The sequence below is a fragment of the Dermacentor andersoni genome, chromosome 6 (genome assembly GCF_023375885.2).
Source record: "Dermacentor andersoni chromosome 6, qqDerAnde1_hic_scaffold, whole genome shotgun sequence".
NCBI classification, from domain to species: Eukaryota; Metazoa; Arthropoda; class Arachnida; order Ixodida; family Ixodidae; genus Dermacentor; species Dermacentor andersoni.
Genome location: NC_092819.1, coordinates 126,390,839 through 126,407,771, shown reverse-complemented (window position 1 = coordinate 126,407,771; position 16,933 = coordinate 126,390,839). Strand labels below are relative to the sequence as shown.

The following is a 16,933-nucleotide window of genomic DNA, read 5'->3' as shown; positions in this document are numbered from 1 at the left end:
GGCGATTGCAACTAACTTTGCGGTGCCAATAATTTCTCATGATTAATTTAAGCGCGATAAAATGCTCATTCCAAAATGACATTGTGTCCAAAATCATCCCAAATGACATTGTGTAATAACTTTAAGCTGATAAATGTGCCCTTTCTATTGTGTTTAATTTACTTGGCTCAGTAAACAATCAAAGCAAATCAATTATTTTTTTGTAGCGTGCACTGCTAATTGAGTACTCAAAGGGTTCAAAGTATTTCAGTGTTTGAAATTTGTGTGTTTTTTTTTCCAAACAACCAAAAGCAAATACTATATTTCTCTAGTACATGCCTGTTCTCACGTACGAGTAATATAGCTGAAATTATTCAAGATTAATGCTTTCCCATAAACGCTATGATTAGGAGTTAAATTGCGATTTGCGCATTGTACGTCTGACCATAATAATCATTGTGCATTATTTCCAAATTTATTCGAATTTTCATTTTAATGCAAGACATCCGTGTATCTTTTGTTTCTTTACCACAGACACAATGGCATTTCTGGACATACCCCGAACTCTGAAATTTGCAGCGTTAGGGTGTTTTTTTATGGCTGGTGTGGAAGTTATCAAGACAGGCCCATCTACTTCACGAAAGGTTCTATTGTACACTCTCATGGACATTGCATACTTGGTAAGATGCGTATTTTCGTTCTGAACTTCTCAAAGAGTTCGTTACCTGCTTTTATAGGGAAGTATTTGAACCTGTGCTTCGATTCTGACGTGTCACAAGTAAAAAGAAGTTTTCTTTGTAGCAACAATGCAATGCCACATTGTGCTATATAATAACTCAAATATACTACCAACACAGAAGAATCTAATTAACGTGGGCGCAGCTCACTACATAAACTACATTCGCTTATCACGGATATCATAATGACACGTGTACTTATCTTTATCGGGCGACCACGTTTCGCCCCCTAACAAATGTAATCGCACAGCGCGGGACGCGCCTGCATGCATCCGAAGTTTCTGTAAAGTTATCGATGCTTCTATCCGGCTGTCTGTTGTCGCAGAATGTTGTGTTATCTGATTTCATCACGTGATGCGAATGGTGTAGAACATTGTGGAAGGCACGCGGGTCCGAACGATCAGTCTGGAACATTCGACGACTGCTGTATAAAAGCGGACGCACTTGACCCGCTGATCAGATTTTCGACGATCGCCGACTGTGTTTGCCGCTATCGTTGTGCTATAAGTGTAGCCTGTTTTTGTGGGCACAGGTTCGCATTTTAAATGTTAGTTTTGTCTTTCACAGTATTTGCTACTGTGTTCTTCAACGTCACCACCACGTAACATCTGGTGGAGGTGCTTTTCGTTCATGTACCGGATGCTCCCGACCAGCAGTGATTCAAGCCCGAACCGCAAAGAGAACACCAACGTAGTCCCGGAGCATCGAGCAAGCCACCGTCTTCAACAGCTGCCCCCGGAGCACGGACTTCTACCTGAGAAGACCAAGAAGATTGTGGCCAAGGCAACCCCAATGGCAGCCCCAGCGTCCCCCATCGTGCTGTAGCAGCCCAGGGAACCTCCGACGTTCCGTGGATCAACACTCGAGGATCCGGCAACCTGGCTCGACACGTATGAGAGGGTCGCTGCATTTAACAGCTGGACGAGCGACGACAAATTGCTACATGTCTTCTTCGCATTAGAAGACGCTGCCAGGACGTGGTTCGAGAATCGAGAAGCCACCTTAACGACGTGGGACCTGTTCCGAAGCGGCTTCTTGCAAACATTTACAAGCGTGGTGCGAAAAGAGCGAGCCCAAGCTCTACTAGAAACCAGAGCGCAGCCTCCAAATGAGACGATCGCCATCTTCACGGAGGAGGAGGCCCGTCTTTTCCGGCACGCCGACCCGGAAATGGAGGAGAAAAAAGTCCGCTTCCTGATGCGGGGCGTCAAGCAAGAACTTTTCGCCGGACTTATTCGTAACCCACCGAAGACTGTGGCTGAGTTTTCTGCAGTGGCATCGACGATCGAGAAAACTCTGGAGATGCGCACCCGGCAATATAACCGCCAGGGGGCACAGGCCGCATTACGCCATCCAAGGACTAGGTTCGGACCACCTTCAAGAGACCATCAGGGCCATTGTGCGCGAAGAACTGCGCAAGGTCCTGCCTTCGTCGCAGCCTCAATTGGCCTCGATCGCTCACATCGTGAAAGATGAGGTTCAGCGATCTCTTGGGGTTCCTGAGGTGCAGCCTCAATCGCCGCAGCCCCAGCCAGAAGCGATGGCCTACGCCGCCGTCGCACGCCGTCAAGGCCCCCCTCCGCGAACGCGCCAGGGTCCTGTAACGCCGCGATTCCGTCGTCCGCCGCCGCCAGCACGCCTACTCGTCGTCCAGCACGCCCACCCGTCGCCCAGCGCACCTACGCGAGGAAGACGGACATTTGGCGAGCCCCCGACCACCGCCCGCTCTTCTATCACTGCGGAGAAGCCGGCCATGTGTACCGCCGATGCCCATACCGCGACATGGGACTGAGAGGGTTCGCCGTCAACGCGCCGCGTCCACAGCTTGGGGAGAGCCCACGTGACATTGCCGATTACCTAGCAGCCACTAAGTGCAACACTCGACGGCCGTCCCGTTCGCCGTCACCAGGCCGCTACCTGTCGCCGCAGCGCCGGCCATACACTGGCCCAGCCCGGGGCCGGTCAGCGAGCCCATATCCGGAAAACTAAAAGCAGAAACCGATGGAGGTGCGGTTGCTGTTCGTCGAACTGACGAAGATCCTCCGCCGCCGACGAAGACGCCGAAGAAACTACCTCGACGACATAACGACGTCTTTGCCGGAAATTTCGACGATCACCTTAGGCGGCCTGCAACAGTTCTAGAGGCCATCAAATCATCAGGGCTCACACTGAAGCCAGAAAAGTGCCGCTTCCCTTACGACGAGCTTCTGTTCATAGGCCACGTCATCAGCCAATCCGGAGTACGCCCCGACCCGCAGAAAAGAGCTGCCATCGCAAAGTTGCCGCAGCCCACCGACAAGAAGGCAGTGCGTAGATTCCTTGGCATGTGTGCCTACTACAGGCGCTTTGTCAAAGACTTTTCACGCATCGCTGAGCCGCTAACGCATCTAACCACATCTGATGTCGAGTTCAAATGGCAAACGCCGCAGGCCGACGCTTTTCAAGAACTAAAACGACGCATGCAGTCACCGCCGGTACTGGCACATTTCGACGATGACGCGGATACCGAAATCCACACTGACGCCTGCAGCCTAGGCCTCGGTGCCGTCCTAGTCCAGAAGAAAGACGGACATGAACGGGCGATATCTTATGCTAGCCGGTCGCTGTCAAAAGCGGAAGGCAATCATTCTACGACTGAAAAGGAATGCCTCGCCATCATTTGGGCTACAGCAAAATTCCGCCCTTACCTATATGGCAGGCCATTCAAAGTCGTCAGCGACCATCACGCGTTGTGTTGGCTAGCTAATTTAATGGACCCTTCAGGACAGCTGGCGAGGTGGAGCCTCAGACTACAAGAATATGACGTCACGGTAATCTACAAGTCCGGACGAAAACACTCAGACGCCGACTGCCTATCACGTGCCCCCATCGATCCCCCGCCGGAAGACGACAAGGATGACGACGCCTTCCTCGGAATAATAAGCGCAGAACACTTCACTAAACAGCAACGAGCAGACCCGGAGCTAAAAGGTCTCGTCGAGTATTTTGGAAGGCAACACCGACGTCGTACCTGGGGCATTTAGGCGCGGATTGTCTTCGTTCACATTACAAAACAACCTGCTCGTAAAGAAAAACTTCTCACCAGTCCGCGCCAGCTACCTTCTTGTTCCGTGAGCGCTGCGTCCAGAAATACTGTACGCCCTACATGACGATCCAACCACTCGGCACCTCGGATTCTCCCGAACGCTGTCGAGGATACAGGAAAGGTATTACTGGCCGCGTCTGACCGCCGACGTCGCTCGTTACGTCAAGATATGCCGAGACTGTAAGCGACGCAAGACACCACCGACAAGGCCAGCAGGATCACTACAGCCGATCAAACCTCCTTGCCGACCATTTCAGCAGATCGGGATGGATTTGTTGGGAACGTTTCCGGCGTCAACATCCGGAAATAAGTGGATCGTCGTGGCGACGGACTATCTCACCCGCTTTGCTGAAACTAAAGCTCTACCGAAAGGCAGCGCAGCCGAAGTGTCGAAATTATTGGTCGAGAACATTCTGCTGCGACATGGTGCCCCAGAAGTCCTCATCACCGACAGAGCAACAGCGTTTACAGCAGAGCTCACCCAAACCATTCTGCAGTACAGCCATACAAGCCACAGGAGGACAACTGCCTATCACCCGCAGACGAATGGTCTCACGGAGCGCCTGAACAAGACCCTCGCCGATATGCTAGCAATGTACGTGGACGTCGAGCACAAGACGTGGGACGCGGTCCTTCCGTACGTAACCTTTGCTTACAACATGGCGGTGCAAGAAACAGCACAGATCACGCCATTTAAGCTGGTTTACGGCAGGAACCCGACGACGACGCTCGACGCCATGCTGCCGCACGTCACTGACGAGGAAAATCTTGACGTCGCTACCTATCTCCAGCGCGCCGAAGAAGCCCGACAGCTCGCCCGCCTGCGGATCAAGAACCAGCAGAGGACCGACAGCCGACACTACAACCTCCGACGACGCTTCGTCGAGTACCAGCCCGGCGACCGCGTTTGGGTATGGACCCCGATACGCCGACGAGGACTGAGCGAGAAGCTTTTGCGTCGCTATTTCGGACCGTACAAGATCATCCGACGTATTGGTACACTGGACTATGAGGTCGTGCCAGACGGCATTTCGCTGTCACAGCGGCGCCGCTCACAACCTGAAATTGTCCACGTCGTGCGACTCAAGCCGTAGTACCAGCGCTGATGAACTTTGGGACTTTGCATAACTGACCTTTGGACTTTGTTTCTTTTCGTTGTTTTGTTACTTATGTTTAATAAGTGTCCTTTTGTGTTTCGCTCTCTTATATTTTTAGTATCGGGACAATGCTGTTTAAGAGGGGGGTATTGACACGTGTACTTGTCTTTATCGGGGGACCACGTTTCGCGGCCTAACAAATGTAATCGCACAGCCCGGGACGCGCCTGCATGTATCCGAAGTTTCTGGAAAGTTATTGATGCTTCTATTCGGCTGTCTGTTGTCGCTGAACGTGGTGTTATCTGATTTCATCACGTGACGCGAATGGTGTAGAACTTCGTGGAAGGCACGCGGGTCCGAACGATTAGTCTGGAACATTCGACGACTGCTGTATAAAAGCGGACGCGCTTGACCCGCTGATCAGATTTTCGATGATCGCCGATCGTGTTCGCCGCTATCGTTGTGCTATAAGTGTAGCCTACTTTTGTGGGCACAGGTTCGCCCAATAAAAGTTATTTTTGTCTTTCACAGTATTTGCTACTGTGTTCTTCAACGTCACCACCACGTGACAATAATATAGCTCCTGTATCACCGTTTCATGGCTAATACGCAACCATAAAAATAGTGCTTTGTTCTGCTTCAAATCTTTATCTTCCAACAGGTATCATGTGCTGCGACATGTTCTGTATATATATCAGAAATATATTACGTTTTCTGCAACGACACTGCAGGCATTAGATGGACTGAAAGTCAAGTTTTTGACGTCGTCTTCATCTTGGTGTTCTGCGTCGCAATCGTAAGTAGCCCTGGGACATTTTGTATCACGTGGCAGCACTCGCATGTGTGACCTTGTGTTCGTTACGGCCAACCCCGTGACGACAGCACAATGGTCGCGAACAGATCAGCTTGTTTTAGAAAGTGGCTACAAGTTGGATTAGTGCTGTCGCTATCATGTGCTCGAACATGCTAGCACCCTATACAGCTCACGTGGGGCCCACATAGGCAACCATGTGAGGTACATGTGAGCAGCTCAATTATATATAATCACGTTGTAAATAGAGTACTCTTTCAAATTAAGTAGTGGTTGCAATTTTTCTTGCTTTCGTCGACCTATTTCTGTTACAGGCTGGTTGCTTGCACAAGTGCAGAAGAAAACGTATGCAAGTGTTTAAAAAAGTTCCTCTTCCTTTTTCACAGTAGGATTGTTGTACCTCACATGGCAAAGCCACCTTCCAGAGTCCTGTCAGTCATTATTCCTGGTTGTCTTTTATGCTAAGATTACTAGAAAAGGTTTCTCCCTTTCGCTATTTGGTAAATAAGCAGCGGTAAATTTTTGCACAGCATATTTCTATGCTGTTTCCTTCGCGCACAAGCTTCGTGCTTTGGTAAGTCAATGCATGTTTCTGCATACCCGGGACAGAACATGCCGTTTCCCCTTTTTTTTCAGTTTGCAACAGCTTAACAGGCGCTGAATTTTGCCGTTAGCAACCGGCTTATAAACATCATACTCCCACTGCTGCTCGCCACTCATTAGAGTAAAAATGAAGGGACTTCATTAGATGGAATTGCATGGAGGAAGCCCTGTGCCAGCAGTTACACTGACTGCTGGCTGCAAAAGAGTCTGGATATGGTGTAAGGTTGCCGAGCACGCGGTCGTGAAATCGAATCCCGTCCACGGAGACCGCATTTCGGTGGGGGCTAAATGCAAAAACACCCGTGTACTTAGATTTATGGGCACGGTAAAGAACCCCAGGTTGTCCAAATTTCTGGAGTCCCAAACTACGGCGTGCCTTATAATTAGAAAATGGTTTGGGCACGTAAAAGCCCATAATTCAATTTCTAAGTGTATGTATTTGGTATTGTGCTCCGTGCAAGCTATCTCCCACGCTGAAGAGTAATCTAGAATGCGAATTGCAGGCAATATTTGTGACCATCAACCCTCAGTGCACTTGACTGTCTGCTTAGTTCTATTAGTGGCCCTGTTGACACGTGTAAGCACCATGAGCTCTCTTCGATTTGGCTACACTTTCCGGGCCAGTTCTTGAGAGTGCTGCGGATACACTACATATGACCGCGTATGCGTGCCGGAAAGAAACAGTCGACAAGCTGTGCTGTGGGTGGCAAAAGTGAAAAGGCCCCTATTTATTGCGATGGTCGATAATATCCACTTCGGGAGACATCACGTGGCAATGCAGCTTGGCGTACGTAGCGTTGCCCAGCTGTCTGCAGTGACGTCACACGCAGAACACAGGCCGGCGATAACAGCACAAGGGCCGTGTGCGATGCCTCATGAGTTCACGTAGTGCATGCGAACCTACGTGCATGTGAACCTACGTGTCTCGTTGCCATTGCAAATTGATAAGAAAAGTGCAGCGATGAACGAACGCTGTAGACTGCTGCGATTTCGCCGTGGCGGTGCTGCGAGGAGGCACATGACGTCGCAACGCGCGCCTCGCCGCGGATATTTCTCTCTCTCTCTCGCTCCCTAGTCACTACTGCGTATGCGTCACTAGTAGCACCGAGCCACAGGTGTTCTGCCGCTGCGCAGCGCCGCGCATTTCAGCCACCGCCGTTTGGCATGACGTCATACCACGTTCCTCGGCGTTGCGCTCGCCTCCGCTCGCTTCGCCAGCTGCGTCGCATGCCTTATAACATGTCGGAGGATTGATAAGGAGAGCTCGCGTGCGCCGCAACCACAGTTGAGGCGGCAGTATGGACGGCGACAATTCTGTTAAGCAGGAGGAGGCCTGGAATCCACATCGGAACGAGATGAAGAGGAAACGAATCGCCCAGGAAACAGACGAACAGTGCGCCGAACGACGGGCTAAACGCCGCAACATAGTTAGACAACCAGACTAACCTGGACTTGCAATCAAAATTAACCAAGGCTAACCATGCTATGCCTTAGCTTTCGCTACGTATATCCTGGCATAGCCGAGCTAAGCCACAGCCAATTTTTTTGAAGTCCGAGGAGTGCCGAGGAAGATTTGTTATGGATTCTCAGAAACGTGGATGAAAAAAGAATCGATGGCTAATGTGCAAAAATATCTGTACCTCAATACTGTGGACATCGATGGGGGGAAGAAGTAAAAAAATTCGCTAGAATATACAGGGTAACCGAAACTGCAAAGAGACACCCAGTACTCATCCCAAAGGCAGTGTGTAATACATAAACAGCAAATTGGTTGGATATGACGCAAATAAAGAAGGTCATGGAGAGTTACAAATACGGCTACAAAAATATCAGGAGGAAAAACTCAGTGCCCTTCCACTCTTTGAACAAGGAGGACCAGCAAAGCTTTGTATGTAGGCCCCTTAATGGCGAACTGCACGGGTCTGCCACAGGTTGGCCCGGCTTCGCACCATCTTCGGGATCGACCCACATATGGCGAGTGCTTAACGCTTGCTTCACCTACACCACGGGTCGGACTGGCATTTCAATAACTTTGGGATCAGCCCACGTACGGGGAGGGTTTAACGCCTGCTTCACTTCCGCCGCGAATCGGCCCAGCATCGCACTATCTTCGGGTTATTTTTCTACACGCGGACACGATAGTGGGAAAAGTAGCCCTTAACAACTTCGCTGTAAAAAATATTTGGGTGAAGCTTAAGCTTCGCCTTCAAAAGTGGAACGCGATAGCATTCAAAGATCCCTAACTGCCTCTCACGATTCTCGGCAAATGCAGCTTATGTAACCGTAATGTTTGCCGGAAAACACTTGCGGCGAGCTCTATGCCTGGATGCGAGCTTTCTGATAGAAATGCGGTCTTTTGCGTGGGCCGCGATGCGGGGGAGGCGAGTGCCTTCTGGAGTTGCTGCAGGGAACAACTTCAGCTGCGCACGACGTGCAAATTGGCACCCGGCGCGCAAGTCTCAGACGTCGTGGCGAGTCTATGTATGGTAGAAATGCTGGATAGCGGTTTTTTTGTTTCCACGTAACAGAATTATGTTTTCACGTATATTCAAATTACAATCGCACGCTATCATGTCCTTAGGTGGTGTGTAATTCGTACTTAACAATTTTTCTGACCTAGTTTACTTTGAGAAATTCAATTACTTCAGTAACTCTTTTGCACTAGATGGAGGGTCTGCATGGTTGGATATGCGTGGTTGGGTATGCATGGTTCGGAATGATTTTCGCCGAAATGACCATCGATGCAGTTCGTCGACGCCGGATTTTCTGCAGCGCGGGGCCCTTAACTGCATCGAGAATTTGGCATGATAACACAAAGTGCAGCGCGCTGATTATTGAACAACGCAGCTTGTTTTCTGACGACAATATCATGCGGAAGCAAACACTCCCAACAGTTAGACAGATGTGTCTGCTGTAACAAAAGTCCGGGAAGGACCCACCACAGCCAACTCGAATGCCAATATATTCTGCCATTGAGACCCGTATAAATTTTATCCCGTGAAGAAGTGCTGGATTTCTACGCGGAGGGAAGTATTGACGAGCCCGCAGTCGAGATAAGCAACTAAGTTGGTGAAAAAAAGTGAGGAAGCGCTGGATTTCTACGTGGAGGGAAGTATTAACGGGTCCGTAGTAGAGATAAGCAATTAAGCCGGTGAAAAACAAAGTGAACAAGCACTGGATTTTTACGCGGAGGGGAGTATTAATGGGTCCAAAGTATAGATGAACAATTAAGGCGGCGAAAATCAAAAATGAAAGTGAGGAAGCGCTGAATTTCTACGCGGAGGGAAGTATTAACGGGTCCGCAGTCGAAATAAACAGTTAAGCAAGTGAAAAAAAAAAATGAAGAAGCACTGGATTTCTACGCGGAGGGAAGTATTAGCGGGTCCGCAGTCGAGATAAGGAATTGAGCCGGTGAAGAAAAAAGTGAAGAAGCGCTTTACTTGTACGCGGAGGGAAGTATTACCGGTCCGCAGTCGAAATAAGCAAATAAACAAGAGAAAGAAAAGTGAAGAAGGGATGGATTTCTACGATGGTCCGCAGTCGAAATAAGCAATTAAGCCGGTGAAAAAAAAAAAAAGAAGGGAAGAGAATAATATAATCGGAGTAGTTAAAGTCACAAGGAGTTTTACTGACAAAAAAGAACGAATCAAAATGAGATGGGCAAAATGACTGAAGGTGAGAGATGTAGTAAGACCTGATTACATCAAGCAGGCTACGTGACTGTTTGTTGCCGGCCCATTTCTGAAGGGATGTCAATGAAATGTTCACGTATAGCAACGCAAGCTTGATGCGGAAATGCGACCTGCAGCTAGTTGTCTTTTCCTCCAACTTGACGTCCCAATTATTTCTACATTTCAAAAAACCACTACGATTAGGTTTTCTTTGCTTCAATGTTTGTCACATTCTGGAATTACGGCTCGCAAAGTAAATATATATTGTCTTGTATCGTGCTATATATATAGTGCTTGGTTCGTACCACAAAACTTGTAGCCTTTCCACACGCTTAGTTCTTATGAATATGGAATCAGCTGCGCTCGACAGTGGCTTTTAACTAAACCCTGTGAACTACTTGTGGTATTATTTTAGTCAGTAAACGATAAGAAAAGTGGTTAACCAAGGTGCCCGATTTTTAGTCATATTATAAGATGCCAGCAAACACTGACACCAAGAACAACAAAGGGGAAATTACTTGTGCGTAATCAATGAAATAAGGAAACGATAAATTAATGAAAATGAAAGCCGATGAAAAACAACTTGCCGCCGGTGGAGAACAATCCCACAACCTTCGAAGGTTGTGCGAAAGTTGTGGGATCGTTGAGGGAGATGTTTGTCTACACTTCGTCTGTGTTTTCAGTGCGCGCTGTGTCTAATATTTATGTAGAAAAGAAAGCAATTTTTATTGTATATTGTGGCTTCTTTCTTTTCTAATAGGTGGTGTTGTGTGCCATATTTATCGAGCGACGAGTTAGAGGGGCATGCGTGCCAGGTATCATATGCGTTGTTCACGGCATGATTCTTTCAACGTCGATAAGTGACGTTTTTCAGGCAGTCGAATATGAGTACTCCTCCAAGGTGAGTATTCCTTTATTTCATGGGCAGATATTTGTTATAAGCCATACGCCGTTCGCTCATCAGATACGGGCGGATATACGCATTGATGTTCCGCTCTAAAATTTACGATGACGCATAGAGCCCATCAATAGGCTTGTTATTTCTGCGATGTAGGACAGAGAACTCGCCCTATAAAAGCATCAAGTTTCGACATGAAAGCTTCGGAGTCAAATTTCATTTTGTGTGCAGCCATTTCATAGCGATGTAAGTCACAACGATGAACAGCGCAATTATATATATAGGCTTGTCGGTAAGTCATCTCTAAATATTTTGTAGCGTACGCCCGATGACGTCTATGTTCACGCGACGTGTTGGGCTATGTCGTCAATAACTAGCATCGTGTAACTTTTCGATCGCCCACACAATCGCGAGGCACTGCCATTCTCATGAACGATGTCGACTTTCAGGCTCCCTTAGTCGGCAGCTGATGTAGGCAATAGCGTGGGCACTCCGCGCTCGACTACGAATCACGCTACAGGAAAGTGGCTCCTAATTCATTCGCAGTGTAATGTGTGTTCTGGCTGTTTAGAGCCTCTTCGTGAAACTGGGCAAACATCGGTGAAACGGCTTCGCTAACATATCTATTTAAAACCTTTACCACCAGCGAAAGCGTTCCTGCTTTGTGGTATCTCGTGAGGCTGCAAACGTTGGCTGTTAGAGGCCCACAAGCATGTACCAAGTGGCGTCTGGTGCAACACTTTGTAGCAAGTAGTAATTGGTTGCTATTACAGCGATTGCGGTAACTAGAAGAGTTTTGTAAGTTCCGAAAGGCGGCAGAATCGCGTAATTATGCAATAAGAACAGCCTACATTTGAAATCGTTAACAAAAATGGCAAAAAGGTTCTTCTGGCTTCACTTAAAATATGCAGTGGCCCGTCATAAGATGGTCGGTTGTCATGTGCTAAGAAGCCTTGTTTGCGCCAACCTTGAAAGGCTCTAGAAGTCACTTGGCGAGAACGGGACGCTATGAGTCTCTGTGGTGCGCAAAGACCCCTTTCAAAAATGTTCGGAGCACATGCAAGTGTTGTCCTTTCTGTAGCCATTTCTTCTAAGCACTCGTATCATCTGGGTTGAGGCTGAATGTGAATTCTAAAGTGCTTTTACATGTCTACATCGGCTGATCGCTTGCTCAAATACTGGAGTACAAATCAACGCTCGAAAATTTTATGGAAGGCCTTGTGCTTGAGAGGACATAGTACGTCGATGTCTAGGTGTCAGTTTTCTCCTTGCTGTCTGCGGTGCTTTAGCATAATGGCGTACAACTTCCTTTTTTTTTCACCCAGTACGCCATACTTTCTTGCGCATGTACCCAAAGATGGGAACAAGAAAACGGGGACATACATAGTGTTTTCGTACTTAGTAAAATGAGAAACTATGAACAACCACCAACAAGCCCCTTCCATCATCGTTTTAAGTTCCCAGGTGGTGGCGGTTGTCAAAACGGCAAGAAAAAAAAGTACCGAATTCTTTCTGTAGCGGCCAAAATATTAACTAGGCAAAGTTTCTAGGCACTTCAAGCCGACCGAGGCAGGTGTTTTAGTGACTGAGCCTCGGGAATTCCGCGCAGCCGTAACCTCGAGTTGCGTGAGCAGTGCGATGCACTGCACGGCGACGTGTCATTGAAGCTTGAAGGCTTCAATGTCCGCATTTGTGAAAGCAATTTTCGATGCGACTGTAATGTTAGCGGCAGAAAGTATCATAGAGTACTCGGCTGAAATGCCGCCTAGCAGAAGCGGACTTTGCAGTTCCAGCTTTCAATTGGTTGTAGCCCATTGACGCTGCACTTCGAAGCTGCAGTATTGACGATTAAAAAAAAAAAACAATCCATCAGGTTGTGCGCAGGTATATTGCAACAAAACAAACACAAAGCAGTTTGCACTGTGCACCGCGTCAAAGGATGTTGACACAGCAAAGGCGCATCCCTGCGCTGCAACCATGGGAAGCGAAAGAATTTTGGCATTTAGGTGGCGATCAAACACATGTGTTTTCGCATCGCCATATTCTCATATTGCCACTTCTTTCAAATTTCTTGACCTTTGCCTCCACACTTTTCCTGTGACAATATATTGTATGAAGATAAAGGGACAGGATATTAGTGGAAATGAAGGCAAGGAGAAAGAAAAACAAAGAACAAGTATGAAACATATTCAGACGTCATGATTCTGCTTTTGCATGGTGCTCTGGTGCATCTGGTGCGCATCTGGGCGAATCTGGCGCCAACAGCGAAGTACAGATGCGTTTCTACGGGCAGAAGTGTGCCTAGGACAGGTCACGTCAACATGAGATTGCTTGTCGTGCATTGAAATAGCTGAGTCTACGCATCCCTTCATGTGCGACACGGGCTCAGGGATGATGAGAGCCTTCTTCGTGGTCAGTGTTGCCAACGAGAAAATAAAGAACCCTGTAGTCGAGATCCTCCTAAAATAGTAAAACCTGTGAGAGGAGCACCTAAAATTCGCTAAAAGCCAGAAAAATGCAGACGGCAAGCAGAATCACGTTCAAGCCATATTTTATTGCGTCTACACAAAATACGGCCGAGAAAAGTTTAGCAGAACACATTTCACGACGATGTAATTTTGGTGGTAATGCTTTTAGCATTGAGTAAATAGAGCGACATGACGTATTGCCACCGTCGAAGCGAGTCACGTATGATACGTGTACTGCCGCGAGACCCCCTCTTTCGCGCTTCCCTCACAACACTCGGCGCCATCTAACGGCGTAGCCACGAAGTTTGGCGTTTCCTCCGAAATGCATGACGGTCTCCTAAATACAAGTATGTGCTAATGCTGGGAAACGCGTCACGTGACAAACGTTCTCCTCTCTCGCGCTTAGATGAGGATCATGATGATGTTTTTGGACATCGCCTTTGAAACGGGGTGGTGACAAATAGTTCGCAGTTTGCTTGATTTATTCAGGCATAACGAAACCCTGAAAGCGAGTTACGTTGTGCTATAGTAGCGCGGTTAATTACATGTTTCTTCAGCCAAATGTCGATATGGCTTGTAAGGCGAAGTCGCTCCACTTTGCTGATTAGATCAATCTACTCAAATTGAAAGTTTAGCAGGTAATTAAAAATGTTTGTAAGGACGGAATAATTATCTCGCATCCCTACTGCCCCCACGGTCACCACCGATCACGACATGCCTCCGAAGTGGCCGTGCTTTCATTTCAAAGCGGCAATTTTGGAACATTAGTAAACGTGTTCGTAAAAACACAAGGTATCTATGTAATGTAGGCAGTTTGTCACAGATTGCATGCATACACTGTGGACTTGCTTTGGAGCACTTATATTGCACCGTGCGACACAACACCTGTCACCAATTCGTTCATTGCAAGGTATGTTGTAGCTACAGCATTTAAAGCCTTCTGAAAATTTCACCAAGGTAACAAATTTTTCTCTGTTACGACCTGGGCCGTCCCCAAGGCGGTACAGTGTAGTACAGGAAAGCACTGGGGAATATGGGCTGATACACGAAATGGTAATGTATACCACACCATACGGAAGCACTAGCTGCCACGAAGAGAAGGAGGGCAAACTGGCACACTCCCACTAGTGAGGCAAGAGAAAAAGATTTGTAACTTCCTGACTAGCGCAAACTAGCGCAGGCACGCATGTTGTAGCTCGTGCTGCGTCATGTGACGGACGCGCCGCTCCTATCAAAGCGCTAGGGGTCGCTGGCACGAGGGAAGCATGCATGCATCTTATCTCAGCCCATACTGAGCGGGTATGCATGTGTACTGTATCTTTGTGTAATTTGAACGAACGCTATTAATTGATTTAAATAAAAGCAATCGTAGCCTAAAGATTAGACTATCCGGTTGTGGTTCTAAGCGTCAAATGTTCGATCCTACGTACGGACACTTGCATATCCTTTATAAAACGAGGTAAGACAGGAACCTTCCTGCCTACCTGACTACACGCATACTTACCTACTGCAAGAACCCTGGGATGAGCCAGTGAACATTTAACATTAAAAAAATTTGAAAAACGACAATAAATTTTGTTTGGCCTTTCTATTGAAAACACACTCGGAAGCTCTGCTTTTAAGTAAGCAAACGAGTCGAACCAGAATTATTATTATTTCATTATTATTTCATTATTTGTGGTTTTTGCTCAAGAATATGAAAACAATTACCACTGAATACATATCCCCGTGCAGGCAACCTTAATGGCTGTATCTAAAAGCGCTGTACAAGTATTTTGAGCACTTTATATCGTGAAGAGAATATGTTAAAAGTTGCATAATGAAATATTAGAACTTTCGAAACAGATTTGCACTACAATACACACATGCGCCTTTTGTACATTCGACTCCAACGTGTCAGTTTTCTTCTTTCCTTCTTTTTTAAGTGTGGTTCAAGTCACGTAAAACACCCTGTCTAATGTGAATTCTACAACACATTGTTTAACCTCTTTTGAAAAAAAAGAATTCTGGCTTTAGAGACATCTTGAACCAACGAAACAATATATTGCGGTGCCCACACTTGGACTGAAATAAACATAAATCTTGCAATTTGCTCACCTGACCAAACATTACATTCGTCTTCACTTTCTGAACACAAGCTCTACATTCAACCTGTATTTGTCTTTTTCTTTTTCGCATCAGCTATCTGAAAGTATTTTTTCCATTCGTTCTACGAAAGAAGCGACCATGTTGATATGCGGCATCTTCATGGCTTTTGGAAACTTTTTGTTGTCTGGCTTCGCCTACTTGCCACCGGATAAACGGAATCTCAAGGTATTAAAAGTCGTTATTCTTACTGGTCTACTTTTGATGACGCGGCATGCATTTTCATCACAGGGTGCACACGAATTTTTTTTTGGGGGGGGATGACAAAATAGGTTTTGACAACACGTATTGACCTCTCCGAGATCTTGCCGAATATGTGAAATCTTCCCTACTTTGCAGTAAATAAATTACGTAGATCCTACAGATTCTAGGAATAAATGGTGATCCGTAGCATATGCAGCATACCGCATTTGCTGTTTTAACCTTTTTGTTTACGCGTACTTCACTTCAATGTTGTAACTAGTGAGCCTTGATAAGCACGCTTACACCCTCTTCTTGAGTTTGTCAGAGTATAAAAGCTTCCGATTCACCATTGGCTTAGGATCCAGCGGGAACGGAAAGCGATAGCTGCATTAGAGACGGGCTCTAACATTCAAGATGTTTAGGACACAGGCCCCAAGCGTTTTTCAAGTGCTACCTTGCATAAAATAAGTACTAGTGAGGCCGTTATTCTTTCGAGTTCTCCATTCTTCTGTTTGCTAATGGGTAGGGTATGTAGTTGCTATGCTGAGAGGGCTGCGCCCACGGCCGCCTTCAGACTCGGGGATCTGTAACGCAAAGTTCTTCCGGCTTGTTTCAATTCCAGTTCTGCCACAGGCCCTACGGATTAGTCAAAATTTCCGGGCCAACCTCCCCTTCATCTGTCTTTCACGCGAGGTCGCGAAAAGCGCGAGAACGCCCCCATCTGATATGATACGCGCACACTGATTACACATGATGAGACCAAATGAAAGAAAAACAATTATTTCTGATTCGTCACCATTTTCGCCATTGGCCCTCTCCTAGTGGTCAAATGTGCCCACTTCGCCTGTCCGTCACGCGACATCGCGAAACCACGAATTCTCACCACGTCAACGTGACGTGTACGTGCTAAAGACATAGTAATATGCCAAGCAAAGCAATTTTTTCTGAATATTTGGAGGCTGCACCGTTCCAAAAGCAATAGAAGATGGCTATCCCCGGATTGCTCTGACACTGGCTACTGGGCGCTGCCGAGGAGCATGGATTTATTTGCACATAACAAAAATCCTTTCATTGCCATATTACGTTATGGAACCCTTGTGGCAGGTGTACAACATCGCTCTGCTAACTGTTCTTTGATGAAGATGTGTTCTGGCGGCCATTTTCCCCATCTGCTGCACGCCGACGCGATTTTCGGTCAGCCAACGCAAGCTAAGGGGAAGCGGACCAATCGCACCACCTTCCGCTTCCAGTTATTT

The 16,933-nt window shown here is 47.2% G+C and overlaps 1 long non-coding RNA gene across 1 annotated transcript; it reads left to right on the top strand.

Moving 5' to 3' along the window:
- Positions 1-518: 518 nt before the first annotated feature.
- LOC126523533 (uncharacterized) lies at positions 519-15,740 on the top strand. The gene is made up of 4 exons (XR_007597692.3): positions 519-659; positions 5,560-5,694; positions 10,744-10,884; positions 15,531-15,740. It is a non-coding gene; the product is annotated as an uncharacterized lncRNA (long non-coding RNA).
- Positions 15,741-16,933: the final 1,193 nt, after the last annotated feature.